General features: G+C 41.9%; 1 protein-coding gene across 6 annotated transcripts in view; it reads left to right on the top strand.

Annotated features, from left to right (window-relative positions):
* The window catches only part of Nrip1 (nuclear receptor interacting protein 1), an 83,904-nt gene that overhangs the window by 27,472 nt on the left and 37,695 nt on the right, over window positions 1-18,737 (top strand). For 4 of the 6 annotated variants that reach the window (XM_021226084.2, XM_040750571.1, XM_013112033.3 and 1 more), the window contains exon 3: window positions 15,099-15,219. The exons of 1 other annotated variant lie outside the window; for it this stretch is intronic. The gene's annotated coding sequence lies outside the window, so the exon portion shown is untranslated. Of the gene's footprint in view, window positions 1-4,139; window positions 4,540-15,098; window positions 15,220-18,737 lie in introns of all 6 variants that reach the window. One more of the 6 variants, XM_040750570.1, reaches the window with a different exon arrangement.

The following is an 18,737-nucleotide window of genomic DNA, read 5'->3' on the forward strand; positions in this document are numbered from 1 at the left end:
AAATCTTGTGATAGACATGGTTTTTAATACCTCTCAGAACCAGTAGTATGAATTGTTTTTATATTCTTTACCTCAGTAATGAGACACAGCAAACCTTTCTAAAGTATAAACACCCAGCCTTTCATAGTTGTTTAACAGTTTCCTCTGAGATTGAAACATTCTATCCTGCCCTGGAACTCCTTAGGCAGGATGGTAAGCAATTCAGAATAGTTTCAGGAAGTCCCTGAAACTGACCAAATTCACTAGGCCCCTTCCTGCCCAAGTAGGCAACCCCACGCTACAAAAAAGATTTTAGAGAAACAAGCCAGCCGAGCTGCCTAGAAGAGGCTTAGACCCACTGGGTGGAGGATAAAAGGACCAGGGAAAGAACATGCTGACCCTCACTTGACCCTGAGACCAGGGCCAAGGAAAGCACACCTTGACCCTGAACTGACCCCAAGCCCAAAGCATAGGTCAAAGGAAAAACACACTACCCCTGGCTTGACCCAAAGCTCTGAGACTTGGAAATCCCTACACCCCAGACTGACTCACGCTTAACAACCAATGTTTCCTATAATAGGATACTTTCCCACTAAGCTCACTGAGCATGATCCAAAACCCCATAAAAGCCTTCTCCTCTATCCAGACCTCTGTTGTTTCTCTTCCTGTTCACAAGCAGCCAGCATTCTGTTCTTCCCAGTCTCTTATGTGCAATTTTTGACTTGGCTTGGCTTTGTGGTATCCCTTGGTTCCTCACTGCCAAGATGCTCTTGCACTGGAAAAAGTGGGCATCTAGAAAGGGCACTCCCCATCCTGCCTATCTGCCTGCAGGCTGTGCAGTGCGTTCCAGGTTCTCCCCTTTGTAAGCTGTCACTCATACTAGCGTGGCCTTGGTAAAGCCGCTGTCTTGGAGTCAGTTTTGTTTCTGTAAGCAACCCCTCACCCATCCTCCTATAAGCAACCCCAATAATGCTCATTGGTTTACCAAGTTGAACTTTGGTGGTTTCCGTACTTTGGTCTGTCATAGGATCTCAATCTTTATCTGGAGTGAGTAGTCCAGCATGTTGCGTCACCTCCAGAAAAGCTTTATCACACAACACAATTGTCACCAGGATAGAGACACAACAGAACCAAAGATTAGTTTGGAGGAATGAGTGGATGGTCCTGGCTACGGGGTAGCAAGATGTGCGACCTGGGGAGGAGAAATTCTAGCACAGTTGTCTTTTCCTATGTGGTGTGTGTTAATGTGCTTTTGTGCTATGACTGCATGGTTCTTACTCTGTGTAGTGAGACCTGCAAGTAAGGCTGAGCCATCAGAATTAGGAGTGTCCGTGGGAAGAATCCCAAGATGGCAGCCGTTGTCTATGTGGCATGATGACATGTCTGCTGGATGAGTGGGCTCTACCGTGTGAAATGGAGGTACCCTAGAAACACTCAAAGGCTTAGAGACAATTCTTCAGTCTTTAAGTTTAGTGCACAAGGGTAGGGCTGGTCAACCGGCTACAGCAGAAGTTGCCTGTAGTTCAGAATGGACCAGCAGCTAAGCTGTACTTGTTTGTGTACGGGAGAAATTGCAGTAAGGAAGATGTAGCTAGCATCCTCCTTGTAAGCCTCTGATTTGGCAAGTACTTTCGAGAAAGCCTCTTTGTATCTGAGAGAAAGCTGGTAAAGAACAAAAGGAAGTATTCCTCAAGCCCATCCTTCAGGAGAAAGAACAGGGATGTCTGTAGTCCAGTGTACAGAAGGAGACCTTCACGATGGTCCAATACAAGAAAGTAGTGTGATCAGGAATACTCAGGCCTTGCACTGCTGGAATTGTAGATGACTTTTATACAGGCAATAAAGCCTATCACATACAGCCTAGCTAGTGTGAGCCATGGGAGCAGAGGCGATCCTGCTGACTGCTGCGAAGACAAAAGCTCTATAATCTGAGACAATCTAAGGGAAATCAGTACTTGATGGACTGGCTTATGAAATCCACTTCATTATGTCCATCTGAGATCCCCACAAATAGCAAGGGCTGGAGGCTTATGGAGGAGGGACAGAAGCTACCCAGGGAACTAGGAATAAGAGAAGCTGTGTTGAATCACAGAGCCATATAGAACAATGCAGACAGGGGAGTTAAGGAAAAGGTGGTAGACCCATCAGGGAGTGCGAGGCTGGTGGGTCTGTTGGTGGGACAAGATCTTTATAAAGTAGGGACAGCTTTAGCAGGTCTCGGTAACTTAGACCAACATGTAAAGAGAGTTTGTAAAGTGAGGGACCACCCACAAGGAGATAAGAAGAAGGTAAAACAGAGAAAGGTCTGTCTGGATTACTGGAAGACAGATGTGACAGATTGGTGTTGAGGTAGAGTTCATATGGAAAAAATTGATATAAAGCCAAGCTGTGTGCTAAGGGCTTGCTAGAAGGCATGAAAGCCTGAGGAACAGCTCATAGAAGACACCCATGGCAGAACAATATGGGTGAAAATGATTAAACCTGTCCCAGGGGTGGTATCCATCCAGAGTAAGGAAGGCTACATTTCCTTCCAATGAGAGAGTAGTATGTTAGGGGTGGAGATGGTTTGCCGATCCAGAAACTCCCCAACAGCCAATTATGGTGACTGGAGAGGGGACAGCTTCAGCTGTATTCACTGTACCAACCTGGGGCCATTCTGACTCAGAGAGCCGGCAGGTGCAACAGGGGAGAGCAGGGCCCCCTTCCTCCTTGGCCCTGAGTAGATCTGAGCAGAGTAAGTCACACCCTTGAGGTTCATCATGCATGGAGAAATGGGCCTCAATGGAAGAGCTCCAGGATACGGAAACATAATGGCTTGAGAGAGAATGACTAATTAAGTTAGTGCCTCCAATCCAACTTTGATCTGTGGAGGAAGCAAGTAATAAAAGTGGATAAGACCTTCCCATGCTGTATTAGACCTTGCTTTGTTTGACTTTAGTATACTCTTAGTGGTGAGACTCTGGGGTCACTTGACCCTTGCTCGGAACAGATGACAACAGACTTTCAGAGTGCTTCTCCAAGGCCATTCCTGTGACCCCGCTATTTGTTATGGGATGGCGGTTCAGGATGTTGTCTTGTCTGGCCCGTCCTCTGGAGAAAGGTTTTGTTACAGAGATGACGTAATGATAACATCTGAACGTTTCCCAGATTTGGAAAGCCATTGTTGAGACAACCGGTTTCAATGGTGGGCCCACGTACTTCATAACCCTACTGGGACTGAGCTAATTGAAAAAGAAAACAACCCAAGAGGTACTCTACTCTGCGTGGGTGGAATAAGACATTCCCAGAAGCTATAAGGTTATTGAACGAAAACCTTGGTGCCAAAGGTGGGTTTTCTCCCTGTGAACTGTTGGTCATGGAAACCCCTGAGGCCCCAGAAACTTTTTATGACTACTGAGGTGGTTGGTTGTATGCTGAATGAGATGGTGAGCCCTATTGTTGAGGATGCCATACATGCTTGCTCTGGTTCCAAGACATGAAGAAATTAGGCTGGGACTGAACTGGAAACTCCTGCCACAGATGCTGCTGGTAGAAAACTCACCAACATTCCTGCTTGGCTGTGGCCCCTGCGTGTTACAATACCACATGCCAGGCAGGAAGTGCCTGCTTGTGGAATAATGACTTGGCTATCATGGGTAAGACCAATACCCTTCTATTGGAATTTAATTCCTGTTCGGCAAGAAGGAGTTCACCATGTCTGCTACTGTAATTTGTTTATTTTGTTTTGTTTTTCAAGACAGGGTTTCTCTGTATTGCTTTGGAGGCTGTCCTGGAACTCGCTCTGTAGACCAGGCTGGTCTGGAACTCAGAGATCCGCCTGCCTCTGCGTCCGGAGTGCTAGGATTAAAGGCTTGCTCCACCAACGCCTGGCTCCATGTCTGGTACTGTAAGCCAGGATAAAAACATGTGCCTGGAGAAGACATAGAACCCAGCAGAAAAACAACTATGTCTTTTCGTGATAAAGGTGTCTTTACACCTGTAGATCACCGCTGTTGTCGGCCTCACCACACAATCACTGGTGATGCTCCTGAGAACTCGTGACTGTCACTAGGCACAATTGCCTATTTCTTAGCCATAGGTGGACATCTGTAGTCACTCCCCCCCCCCCCCACACACTCCAAGACTCAGAGTCAGCAGTAAAAACTAAGTGTCTCTTTCAGACAAGCCAAGCTACAAAAAGACTTGCAGACCCCGGGAGAAGCAGAAACCATCGGAGCTGCCCGGAAGAGGTTTGACCCTGGGAGAATCAGAAACCATTGGAGCTTCCCGGAAGAGGTTTAGACCAACTGATGTGTGTGCTGTGTCTCCAGGAAAAGTTTTGTCACAGAACACTAGTGTAGGATAAAGGATGCTCGCCTACAGTTCAATACAAATGAAAGTTATCAAAATGAATCAGTGCTGTATCACCCTGTGATGGTGAAGTGAGAGGCATTTCTTCCCTTTCCTCTGAAGAGGAGTTAGTCCAAGATGTCAGATCACTGCAAACATTTGAACCTGACAGGAACCTCGATGTGCACATTCCATGACCTGCTCAGAGCATTTCAAAATACTTCTCACGTGGTAGGCACTGTAGAAATATTTAAATAAAAAACTTGATCTAGAACATTATTATCATTCCTTACCTAAAATTTTAAAAATACAAATAGGTGTCGTATAATAGTTTCCTTGAGTGACACGCCCTATCTCTGAAGCATTGCCATAGGGAACACTGGACTTTAATTTGGAGCTAAAAGCAGTCTTTAAGAAATATAAGGAATTCTTAGTTGGGCAAATACTTTGCTATAAAGGTTAAGTTAGGCTTCTCTCATGACCCTTTCCCTCATCATGACATGTCTCTAACCGATGGCCTCTGTCTCCCACTGGGAAGAAAAGCCTGTGAAGACCTGGGAGTCCCTGAGGAGCCTTGGGTGACTCCCATGACCCTGTTTCATGAGCCACAATCGAGCAGGCATTTGGAAACTTTGGGGACTTCAGTGGCTGATGATGATGGTTTAGCCTCATTCTTAGATTAGTAGAGCTGTGATCTTTTACCTGCAAGTCTGCCTTCATGTTCTTTTGCATAGTGTGCTTCTCTTCATATACGCCTCTGCTTTTATTTATTATTGATTGCTAATTAAAAAATCTGTCGCCTATCAGCTAGTGTGCATGCATGAAAACTTTTGAGATGTGCACCCCAGTTGCTTCTTATCACAGTCCAGTTCCATTTGTCAAATGCAGCCACCTATTTGACTCAGTGAATGGGGGTGCACTTGACTGTCCACTGTCAGGAGTGCTCCAGACGGCAGAGTTCTGCTGCTTTCCAATATTTGTGTGGATTTTAATTGGGCTCACAACCCAACAATATGAGCTGCTCCCAAATCGGAAAGTTTTTGATGTCATGTCAGAGGCCTGAAAAGTTCAGATGTGAAGCATTTTTGGTTTCAGATCATCCTTCTCAAGTGAAGGATGCTCGCCTGTGCTCACATTATGAGACACAATACTAAAATCCTATCCCAAGAGCTGGCCACCTTCTGCAGAGAGAACTTCATTAATTCAATGTTTCCACCAACTAGCATCTCTCCATACCCACACCTTTGCCTCAACACCATTTGCAACCCCGGACCACTTCTGAATTTTATGTAAATAACTTAGCTTGTTCTTAAAAACGCTGCTCCCCCCCCACCCCGCACCTGTATACTTAAATAGTATGAAATTTAATTTTATGCTGTTGTTAAGTCTCATGAAGTCATGGTATTTTGTACATAGTCTCCTGAGATTTGTTCTTTTTAATTCATTGTGTGTTTTTGTTGTTGTTTTGTTTTTGTATAAATCATGTATACTGCTTTATTTATAGTTCATTTATTTTCTGTGCTGGATAATGTGATGCTGTGTGAATAGCTTCATTCCCTTGTTTGCTTGCTAGTTCATTTTGGTTTTGTGTTTGTTACTTCCCTGTTGCTGTGATAAAATACTGCGATCGCAAACAGCTCACTGAAGAAAGAGTTTATCCGGGCTTTGGGCTGTCCCCGAGGTTAGAGTTCATTGTGTCAAAGGAACACAAAGCAGCAGGTGGCAGGAGCAGGAAGCTGGCAGGGCACGTCTTTCATCCATACACAGGAAGCAGGGGGGGAGTGCACACAGGAAGTGAGGGGAGGCTATAAATCCTCAAAGCCTGTCCCACTGATGCCCTTCCTCCAGCTGTCAGCCAGACTACACTACCTTAAGGTTTCATGGTATCCTTAAGCAGGGTCACCAACTGGGGACCCAGTGTTCAGTTCTGTGAGCCTGTGTAGGACATCACTCACTGTGACTACAACAGCAGCTATATAGCTGTTACAAAGCGTTGATGGAATCACCAGTGGTTTTGTGTGTTCCCACACAGATGAGACTCTAGGTTCCATACCCGAAAGAGAAGTGTAGACAGCATCCAGTTATGTGAGACTGTGCTAAAGTGTTTTTAGGAGGTGTTAGACCAATTTATGTTTCCAGTGTTATAGCAGAAGCTGCCACTCAGCTACAGCCTTGCCAGATCTTGGCTTCAGGGACCTTGACTTTTCCCAATTTATGGGAGCAAGTGGTATTTTTCTTTTTCTTTCTTTCTTTTTCCTTGTAAAGCCGGTTGCAATTTATCAAGAAGTGTCTTACTTACTTATTTTCTAAAGGAGGGTGGTAGCACATCCTGAGGGCATCAAGAGAGAGTTCTGGGAGATGGCATCTTTTTGTGGTATTCCTTTGCTTTTCTCTGCTTCCTAATGAGGTGTTAAACATTGTTTTACGTTGTTGTTCGCTGTTGTTATACCTTCATGGAGTGTTTATGTATGGGTGGGGGATACAGCTCAGCTAATACAGTGCCTGCCCGGCACGCACAAGGTCCACCAATCCCCAGCACTACAAATAATAACTTAAAGGGTTTCTTTCTGTTGTTTGTTTTGTTTTTTAGAGGAGGAAAGAAAGGGAAGCTTATTCATGTCTTCTACAACTTTTCATTCAATAATGCATGTACAAACCGACAACTGCTTAAAGCTGCCGTCTGCATTTTATTTTCAAGATAAAACTTTGTGAGAAACACACGCACATTTGCATATAGTATAGGTACTGTTTTTTGATCATGAGTTTTATGGTTTATGTTTTTATTTTAGTTATTAATGAATGGAGGTTTTTAATACTAATGCGATTGAATTTATTATGTTTTCTAGTTAGCTCTTTCTATATCTTAAGAAGCCTTTCCCGGATGCTCATAACCTTTCTCTCTATATCACATACTTGCTCTCTGAGACTAGAATCCAAGCTAGTCTTGAACCTGCTACGTAGCTGAGGATGGCCTTGAATCCCCCACCCTTCCGCCTCAGCTTGCACCACCGCCGAGCTCAGGGTTCATGATCTCTTATGCATTCTTGGTAAAATAGTAGTCTCTTGCCTTAATCTTTGAAAGCCTCATTCCTCTGGAATTTGTGTTTTTGGCAGCAGTAGGGATTCAGTTTCTTTCTTTCAGTCAATAGCTCTTAGTCTTTGTGGCTCAATGAAGTCATGCGATTGGCTGTTTCAGGTCCAATTAGAATCACTTTATAAAGCCTTTTGTAATTAGATTGACCCTGTATGGCATGCATTGGCTGGATTTGAGAAGAATTGTTTTTTTTCCGATGGGGCGTCCTGCTTGCCATAAGGTGGGTTGTTTACTTTCTACTGTTAATGTCTGTAGCATACTTTCCCAGACAAGAGTGGACAGTGTTGAGAATTTACTTGTATTCTTTAGGTATGTTTGGTTATTACTCATGTTGGTCTTCATGTCAGTCTCTGTTTTTATTTCATTCAATTTTCTTTTTGACTGACTGTTTTCAGTAAGTGTAAGAAAGTTTGTCGAATACAGCAATACTTCATTCTTTTTTATGGTTGAATACTATTTTACTGGTCACATGTTATTTGCTGTTTGGTTAAGGGACTCCTAGGTTGTTTCCAGCCATTTGCTGTTGTGAATAACATTAGTGGGGTAATGGAAATCTCTATGTGAACAAAGTTTTCATTTGCTTCCTCCGTATACCTATGAGTAGAATTGCTGGGGGATAGAGCAACTGTTAATTTTTCAGGAACTGTTTAACCCTTGGCAGATCTGCTGTACCATAGACGACATTTCCCTCTCGGTCTTCAGGGAATTCCCTAAGCACTGGAATTCCCTAAGGAGTAATTGTAATACATTATGTTTATGGTAGATTGTGATTTTTTCCCTTTAAATAATGAAAAAAGAAAAGCATGGCTTATTTTAATCATATCCCTTTTACAGCAGCTTAATTTGCTAAAAGTTGTAGTGTGTGTTTCCTTAAGTCTTTGCTTCACCTAGCGCTGTAGTTGAGACTCCACATAGTTCACACACAGGCAGGTATTGAGTTTGATGAGTTCAAGTAAGGTTTCCAAATGTCAGTCACAGAAGACCAGGGTGTCCCCAATGTTCCTCTGCGATGTCCCTTCTGCCCAGGAGGTGATCTACACTTAGTACCTCAGTTCAGCTCTTCTCTGGACCGTGTCCGTGGGATAAGGCAGTACCGTTATAGAGCTCCCTCCACCCCCAATGTCTTTAACGCCTGAGCCATTAGTGCCTGTGGTTTCTTTTTGGTTACCACCTTAGACTTGTCCCTTCATCAATGGATGTTTGCTTTGCTTACCATCTGGGCTAACAGGATTGATACTGATGTCATTTGCATCCGAGTTTTGGACATACTTTGGTTTCTCTTGCTTAAATAGCCATGTTGGGACATTGTGAATGTTTGCATACGTGTGACTGCAGGAAACTGCACAGCTCTTTCCTCCAAGTGGCCAGGCCCCCTCATGTTCTCACAGGGAGTGTAGGAGTATGCTGGTCACTTATTTTGTCAACTTTCCCCAAGCTATAGTGAGGGCTTCCTGAGAAGAGGGAATTTCAGTTGTGAAAAAACAAAACAAAAACCACCTCTACCAGACTGCTTGCAGGCAAGCCAGGGGCATTTCTTGATTATGATTAGTTTGGGAGGGCCCAGCCTGTGGTGGGTGGTGCCACCGCTGGATCGGTGGCCCTGGTTTGGGAAGCAAACTGAGAAAGTCAGGAGGAGTCAGCCAGTGAGCAGCCTTCCTCTGTGGCCGCTGCTTCAGTTGCTGCTTGAGGCCCTGTCCTGACCTCCCCCATTTAGGTCCATAAATGAAGTAAAGCTCCTCCCTGCTTTGGGTTTTGGTGATGTTTTATCACTATAGAAAGTGAGCTAGTACCAGAGCCACACCCGTCTTTCCCAACTTAGATTTTTTTTATTTTTGTGTTTCAATTTTTTAAATTTATTTAAATTAGAAACAAGCTTGCTTCACATGTCAATCCCAGCTCCCTCTCCCTCTCCTCCTCCTCCAACACCCCCTACCAGGCCCTCCAGCCCCCCTCCCAACCTCCACTCTGATCCCCAGGGAGGGTGAGGCCCTCCATGGAGGAATCTCCAGTGACTGTCATTTCATCCAGGGCAGGGCCTAGACCCTCCCCCAAGAGTCCAGGCTGAGAGAGCATCCCTCATTGTGGGATGGGCACCCAAAGTCCATTTGTATGCCAGGATAAATACTGTTCTACTAACCAAGGCCCCATAGATTGCCTAGGCCTCCTCACTGACACCACATTCAGGGGGTCTGGATCAGTCCCATGCTGGACTACCAGCCATCAGTCTGGGGGTCCAAGAGCTCCCCCTTGTTCAGGTCAACTGTTTTTGTGGGTTAAACCAGCCCAGTCTTGACCCCTTTGCTCATCGGTCCTTCCTCTCTGTTGTTGGGTTCCAGGAGTTCAGTTCAGTGTTTATCTGTGACTGCCTCTGCTTCCATCAGTCACTGGATGAAGGTTCTTTTTCCCAGACTCTCTTTTGTATGCCAGGATTGTATGTTGGCACTCCCCTGATTCATGTCTAAAATCCATATGTGAGTGAGTAGGAATTCTAGTGTTGGTAGTGTGATCTGTCACTTCGTCTGCGTTTCTAGTGAGTGACCATGATGTTTACCTCCTCATGTAGAGGCTAAGCCCCCTCGAAATGCTTTCCCATCCTCATCCAGTTTTTATTTTTATTTGGTTAGATTGTCTCGTTCTTTATTCCTAGGACTTTAATGCGTGAGGGATGCAGTGTCTTTATCGCATATATGAGTGGCAAGCATTTTCTCCCTCTCTGGTACTGGCTTTTTAGATAACAGATATCTCCTAGGGACTTCAATGAGGTTCAGTTATTCCATTTTTATGGGTTGTGTCTCTACTATACATAAAGAGTTTTCTCTAACCTGAATTCTCCGGTTCCTTCTAGAAGTGTTGGGCTTCTTGTTGCTTCAAACAGTGGTCCACATAATTAGTTTTATAGGTAGCAAACTAAGGGTCAGAGCTTATTCATTTTCTCATGTGTTCTGCTTTTCTCATGACCTACTTACAAGATTGCACTTTTTCCCTTGACTTTCTGTGGCACCTTTGTTGAAAATACAATAACCTTGGGTTTTGCTGTGTAGATCTTGCTTTAGGCCTACACTGCATACACTGTGTTTGTTTCAGAACAGGTTTGTAGTAAGTTTACGTACTAGGTAATTTTACATCTTTTACCATTTACCCGTTAACCTTCATTTTTTGAAAGGTGCCTGTAGTGTGTGTGTGTGTGTGTGTGTGTGTGTGTGTGTGTGCACATGAACACAAGTACCTGCAAAGGCCAGAGGATTCTCTAGAACTGTCTCGCCACCTTCCTAATGCTGTGACCCTTTGATACTGTTCTTCATGTTCTGCTGACCATAAAACTATCTTCATGGCTATTTCATTAACTGTAATTCTGCTACTGTTATGAATTGTAACATAAACATCGAATTTTCATTGCGATTCAAAGGTTAAGAACCCCTGCTGCCCTAGAGCCAGTTACAGGCAGTGGTAATCAGCCCAGCACAGGAATCAAACCTGGTTTCCTGCAAGGCCAGCAAGTGCTCTTATCCACCTAGCCACGTCTCCAGCCCTCATTTCCATGTTCAAAAGGATTTTCGGCATCCTTGCCTATGTAAACTTCCACGTCCATTTCAGGACTAATATCTACTAAAAGAGAAAAAAGTCATGATGGCATTTGCTGGAACAATTTGGAGAGACTGAGAAAAATCATATTTATTCTTGTAGTCAACTGAATCCATAGTCCATTAGAAGAACAATGGTGTAGATCCTTGTTTCCCTAGATCACTGTCATTTCTCTTAGCAGGTTTTAGTAGTTGGCATTTTGCTGGTTGTTCTTGTCTTTTATTCTTTTTGCTACTGCTTAAGCAAACATGTCCATTTTTTGCAATCACTTTATTGTTAGCTGGTAGATGAGATGCAATTCTTTTATTTTAAGCCATCTATCATATACATTTGTAAGCTTTTAGTTAACTTTAGGAGACATACAGTAAATGACATACAAGAGCACACTAACTGCCAACAAAGAGGATAATTAAAAAGAACAATCTTTGTGCATGGGTCTATGGCTGCTTGTATGTCTGGACATCTGTTTGTATTTGTGCTGGGTGCCTGTGAGGGCAAAGGAGAGCATCGGATCTGAAACTGGAGGTACAGGTGGCTGTAAGCCACTGTGTGGCCCTGTACTGGGAATCTAACCCAGGTCCTTAGGAAGAGGGAGTGCTCTTTCCCTCCCAGTCATCTCTTTAGCAGCCAGATAGGATGATACTAACTTTTCCCCAGCTGCCTTCTTATTTCTTGTATTTCCCATCGAGTGGATTGTATTTCTCCATCTTAGGGAATAAAGTCTGCAGTCTTAGACCATTAGTATGATGTTAACTGTTTAGAGCAGCAAGGAAGGGTTGTGTTAACTTTGAAGCAAATACTGCAATACACATTATTGATGGAAGAGACAGCAAACCCGCATGATGTCAAGAGTTATCTAGTAAGAGCAGTTGACAACGTCCAGCACAGAAGTAAAGCAAGTGAACAGACCCAAAGCCGAGTATGAACAGGATTACACAGATGCTCTGCTGCTATCACAGCTGAGAGTGAATGAATGTCTTCCTCTCAAAATGTGTTTCTTATTGTAATTCGAAACAAGTCAGGAACGTTGAGCCATTGACTTGCGTATAAGCCTAACTTAAACATTCATTCGCATAAGAACTTTGTAAACTTTCATCTGTGAAAGTTGATGCTCTAGGTTAACCTTTTTTGTTATGTTTAAGTATCTATATTTTTCTCCCTGTGGTCATACATAGCTCAAGAGATGTATAACAAGGCTTCTGGAGAGCAGTCACTGAAATAAATAGTCCTAGAATATGTAGCAAGTATCCACACAGATGTAAACTTGAGTTTTACTTCCCTCCGTGCAAAATACAGACTTCATCTGCTACATTGTCACTATTATTATTATTTCTTTTGCAATGTGTATGTGATTGGAGAATGCTGTAGACAGACATTACTACAGAATACTCACTATTATGTTCCAGATAATTCCCAAGGTTTGGATTTTTTTCAAGTAAAATGTTCCCAGGTTTGGGTTTCTTTTTATTTTTTTTCTTCTGTTTTCGTTTCTTTTTTGAGACAGCTCTCACTACATAGACCAGGCTGACTTAAGCTTCTAGAGATCTGTATGCCTCTGCCTCCCAAGTGCTGAGGTACAAGGCATGTATGACCACACCAGGCCAGGGTTTGATTGCTTCTTTGGCTTCCGTTAGATTTGTGACTTGGGGTAACTTAATATCAGTTCTCTCATCCATCAAATAGCAATAAAATTTTATAGGGTTCTTTTAAATTGCACGTGTGCGGAAGGCTTCTAGGTGTGCTGGACTGTGATAACTCTCTATCCTGGAGACCGTAAGCAAGACTGGCAGTGTGAAGGCTCCGTAGTCTTCACCGTTGTCTTCAGACACTGGCCAGACGTTTAGAATGTAACTTTCCAAATCTCCATTTCCCTCTGGTCAGGAGTAGGTATTGTTCTTCATAGAACATTGGTGTTTGGACACAGTACTAAGGAGGAGATTGCTTGAGGCGTGAAATTATAAAGGTCCGTCCTTGCTGCATCCTTAAACACAGTCAGAGCTAGGAGGTAGAGGGTCACACCTCTAAACCCAGCAAAGGCGGGAAGATCTCTGAGTTCAAGGCCAGACTGGTCTACAAAGTGAGTTCCAGGTCAGCCAGAGCTGTAACACAGAGAAACCCTTTCTCGAAAAACCAAAACCAAATCAAACCAAACAAACCAACAAAAAAAAAAAGACCCACAGTCAGGCCATGCTATTTTTCCAAGTTTATAAGAGAAAGTAATGGCATTTCTCAAGAAGAGAAAAGAATATAAAAAGACTGAAAACCTACATTTAGTAGGATGTCGGTAGTTTGGTATTGTCTTCCAAGGCAAGGCAGACTTAGAACTTATATTGGGCATAGTTTTCAAGGCTGGGAATTAAGATGTAGAGAATCCCCACGGTCTCCATGGTATTCTAATAAATGCAATCACAAATATGGCTGTGTTTAAGTGCACACGTGGGTAACTTCCTTCTATATATAGTCAAGAAAAGTGATCTCCCCCCTCCACCTTACTCCTCTGAGAACTCCTGTCCAATTCAAGGTCAGATTTGATTCCAGAATATAAAATTTAGGACCCCCCTCCATGTCTGCTGTTCCTGTGTAACCGCACTGTAAAGATCAAGTGTGCTCCAGCCTAATAAAGTGCTTTGTGATAAAGTGCTTCGTGACTGGGAAAACATGCCACTTAATGGTTGGTTCTGGGTTTCCGGTCCACCCTCCCCTCCCCATTTAGTAGGTGACTGGTGGAGGGCGGCAGGGTGGCAGCAGAACCACCTCTGTGACTTGGGCTACCTCTTCGATGCCTGTGATTTCTACTTCCACAATTTTCCACGGCTGTTATTTTCATCTTTTATTTGTTAGCAATATATGTGTGTTGAAGAAAATTACAAAATATCTATCAGCAGAAAGAAAAAACGCAATTTTTTGAAAGCAGAACGAATGCCTTTATTTTTGTACCGTGTTTATGCTAAACACAAGATTGTTTCTTTAATTCTTAATAAATATCATTCAGTGTAGCTCAATTTCCTTAAACTCTATATAAGAGACTGTATCTTATATACTATACAATGGTGTAGTAGATTGCTATTTAACTACTTTCAGTTTTTTTTTTACATATAATGGCTATTTCTAATTTTTTCTGCTAAGATACTGTATATTATAAACATTCTTTTTTGCTAAATATTCTTAAATACCCTCCATTGTTCTTTATTTTCTTGTAAAATAGCATAAGCCTTAGGTTTTCAGTTGCAACAGTAAGGGGCATAAAACAATTTGTGGCATTTCAAGTCAAAATGAAACCATCACTACAATTTAAGTTAGGACCTGTTGAATTCCCTCCGTGTGTTACTCTCCTTTCCCAGGAAACCCATTGTCTCAATTTTTTTCATAGTAGATTAATGTACATTGTCTATGATTGTATGCAAATGGAATTACACTCAGCATATTTTCTTTTATCTAGTTAATTGTTCAAGGATAATTTCTCTGTTTATTATTTTTATATCAATAATATAGTATTGCTGGGCTCTGCAGTTGTATGAACTTGCCATAGTTTACCTCAACTGGGCATTGTAGATGTTTGTTTGTTTGTTTGTCGTTTTTCCACTTTGATGCTGTTAACACCAAACCTGGTTCTAACTTTGCTCCACTGTACAAATGTAAGACAGCTGATGTTATTGTGTTAGAAAAGTTAAATTGTTGGTATTTTGAAACTGAAGAAATTTAATACGAGAAAACCTACAGCTATTTTCATTTCTTTTTTATTTTTTGTAGAAGTCTTTAGGGGTACATAGAATTATGGGGTAGATCATAATGGATGAGTTTGTCAGAACACTAGGACATTTGCAATTAATGTAATTTAACAGGCACTTTACAGCAACAACACACCCTTGCTATGGTTTATTTTGTCATAGCCCCTTCTAAGAAGTCAATGTATTTCTCCATAACAAGGACCTCTTCATTTCTTTAATAAGCTGACATTCATAACATTTTTATATTTATCTGTCAAATGACTCCTTTTGCATTGAATTCGAACTAAGGAAGATTCAGAAATAAATACATGTATTGCATCTCACAAAATAGTATTCCTAAATCCAGTTTGGAATAGTGGCCGAGCTGTCCTCTTCCTATTCCTAAGGTGTGCAGTGGACTGAGGAGGTCTGGACAATCCGGAGACTCCAGTGACATCAGAGCTACTTTTCATCGACCTTCTCATCTTCCTCTCCTACATAGCAGAGACTCAGCCTTGGAGACAGATGGTGAGAATCCATTTCCTCAGTTCTTTGGCTTCTCATTGTGTCTTTAATGTGTTGAGACGGTTCTTTCTCAGCTGTAAATTAGCTTACAGTTACCAGATCTGTGTGCTGTGTTTTATCTGTATGAGTTATTTCTTTAGGCAGTGTGGTAAGATCCAATCTAAGGAATTTACAGTAGAGAAATAAATATAAGCAAGTGGTAAGAAGAGAGTAAGTGCATAAAAAAGCATACTTCTTCTGGGTAGAAATGGGCAGATCACTTCTGTAGAGATGGAGTGAAGATTGGGTTTGTGTTGATGGTATTTAATTTGTTTTTATCCAAACCCGTAGGGGAATGTAAAGTTAGTATTGGAAATAGTAATACTACTTCATGAAAAAAGTTAATTGTTTGGAGAAGAAATAGAAGTGTTTAATTATTGTGGGCATGTGGCATTGTGTAAAATCATGACCTTCTATAAGGCATTTTTGAGATGTGATAAAATATTTGGTTTGCATTAACAAAAGAGATGAGTGAAGAGTAAATCCCAGCTGAAATCACAGGACTGTTTTTCTAGTGTAAGCTCAGCCTCGGACCTTAGGCAATGTATTCCTGAGCTCCAGCAGTCCGTGCAAGCTAGGAAAAAGCCAAGTGATGCAGTATTGTGTTTGCAAGTTCTCAGGAAGAGTTTGCTTTCAGCTTGAGAACTGGAAACTCTGGTCCAAAAAAGTAACAGCTGCACCCTAAATTTACCTTGCTTTACCTGACTCAATTCTGGGGGACAGAGGTGGTAATTTTGAGGCAACTTCTGTTTAGAAAACCTAGTGAAGAGAGAAGCTTAATTGTTCTCCTTAGTGTTTATCTCATTTTTATCATATTTTCTTGTCATCTCACCAATTATTCGCTTACAACATTCTGTTTTAAAACTGCATAAACTTAGCAGTATTTGGTCACTTGTTATTTTTCACATTTTTAGTCGTTCTCTTCCTCTAAGTTAGAACGCATATCGCCTCTGCTTCTATTTATTAACCATGGTTATTTCATTCATGTACATTATGTGTTCCCACACCGAAATCTGTTGGTTTATGTGGTGAAATCTTGAACTCCTTTCTCAGTTTCTAAGTTGGTTCAAATGAACTCCCGAAGGTGGACCCCTCCCAGGTGTGATGAGTTTATTGGTGTTTACCAACACCCCTTTTTGACTGCAATTACTAGGAATTGCAGTCACTTGAAGCTGAATAGGACACTGATGGTGACCAGGTAAACTGCATGTATGCAATATGCAGTTCTTAGAAAATCAGCACATTTAGCTGCCGTGGTGACCCTGTAATCTGGCACTAGAGGCTAAAACAGGGCAGTGTTGAGTTCCAGGCCAGAGTGGTGAGTAGTGGTGTCACCAGTAGTGCTCAGAGACAGTCTGTCTCACAAAAAGAAGTTGGCGGGGCAAAGTATCGGTGTAGATTTTCTTTCTGAGTAAAATAAGATTATTGAGAACAGTGGACGACTTTGAAGATACAAGAATAAATCATCGATAGTGATTTATGTGTTTATTAAACTTTTACAAACACTTAACGTGATTCAATATTTTTAAGGTGATTATATCTGCTTTTTATTTTCTAAAATGTGTTTATGGGGATTAGGGATGTAGCTCAGCTAATACAGTACAAGCACAAAGCCCCAGGTTCGATCCTAACATTGCATAAAAAAACCCGGCCAAGTGGCACATGGGAGGCAGAGGCAGGAGGATGAATGAGTGTACACAACCACCTTTGGCTACAAAGTAATTTCCAATCCAGCCTGAGATACATCATACATCATACATACATACATATATACATACATGCATGCATACATACATATGAGTAGACAACCACCTTTGGCTACAAAGTAAGTTGCAAGCCAGCCTGAGATACATCATACATACATGCATACATACATGCATACATACATACATATGAGTACACAACCACCTTTGGCTACAAAGTAAGTTGCAAGCCAGTCTGAGATACATCATACATACATACATACATACATACATACACTCATCATTTGAACACTTGTTCATCAGAGCCTTGCTCAAGTCATCTTTGATAAGGCAGGGTCATGATTTCTAATGTCTGTAGCAGTTTTTCCATCAAACAGTGGACAGTCTCAGCCTAAGCAAGATCTGCTAGGTCAGTGTTTGACAAGTTGAAGATATTTATATGCTTTCTTTATCATAGTTTATCATATAACTACACTAAAAAACCCTGCTATACTTTTAAGAGCAGTGGACTCTTTTTTCATGAAGAAGATTGAAGAAACAACTGGATTATTAAATATTGGGAACCATATAAAGCATGGGATGTGCATGAAGCTTTTCATGTCCTGTGCTGGTTCTCCCTTCTCTGCTAGCTCAGCTCTTTCGAGAAACAGTCATTTTGTGTGGTGACTGACAAAAGGAATTTACCCTTGATAGGTGACTTTTACAGGACTCTACCTACTCACTTTCTTTGTCCAATATCCATTAGCTTATTTCTATTAAAAAAGGCATTTAAGCTGGGCGGTGGTGGTACAACCCTTTAATCCCAGCACTCGGGAGGAAGAGACAGGTGGATGTCTGTGAGTTTGAGACCAGCCTGGTCTACAAGAGCTAGTTCCAGGACAGTCTCCAAAGCCACAGAGAAACCCTGTCTTGAAAAACCAAACAATAAAAAAAAATAAGAAGGCAATTAAATAAAAAGTGAATATCTTGGGTAGAATTGATAATTGACTGTGAGTCAGTTTAGCTTAAGTATGTGGACGCAGAAGGACTTGCTTTCTGTGATATGTTTTCACTAGGAAATTTTGTATATACTGTGATTTTTTTAGTCTGATTAAGTTGTAGGTGACTTTCAGCCAGTGTTTTGAATATCAACTTTTATGTTGGAGAAAGAGATTCATATAAAGTCGTGAAAGTGGCCAGAGATTTAGTTGATTCCTGACAGATTGGAATGCTAGATTGGTTGGATCAGCAGAAAAATACACGTCTTTCTAAAACTTATCTTTCTAAAACTTACAAACAGCTCTGGGGCTAGAGATCCCTCAGTATGTAAGGATGTGTGTGGTCTGCCACACCTAAGTTCAATCTCCCAGACTCACGTGATAGAAGATAACTTACTCCTACAAATTGTTCTGTAAGGCACACAAACTGTGACATGTGTGTGCTCACACATGCACTGAACAAACGGAAAGAAAGATTTCAAAGAAACAGACCCTTCTGAAAGAATAGTATTCCTTCAGATTCTGAGACCCCCGGTGGAGGCCTGACATCAGGTATTAATGCGGAATTCCCTAGGAACTGTACATCATATAGTGCGTGCACACCTATGATAAAGTCTAATTTAAAGCTAGCTGTAATAATAACCAATGATAAGGAAGAATAACACAGACATATGGTGTGATAAACCTGTTGTGGGGATGCCTTTATCACGAAGCACTTTACCCTGTGCTAACTGTGCTTGTCCAAGGTGACTTAAACTGGAAAGCAAACCCTTGACTACGTCATGCATTGCCTTTTGCTTAG

Source organism: Mesocricetus auratus, unplaced genomic scaffold (assembly GCF_017639785.1).
Source record: "Mesocricetus auratus isolate SY011 unplaced genomic scaffold, BCM_Maur_2.0 Super-Scaffold_100008, whole genome shotgun sequence".
NCBI lineage: Eukaryota > Metazoa > Chordata > Mammalia > Rodentia > Cricetidae > Mesocricetus > Mesocricetus auratus.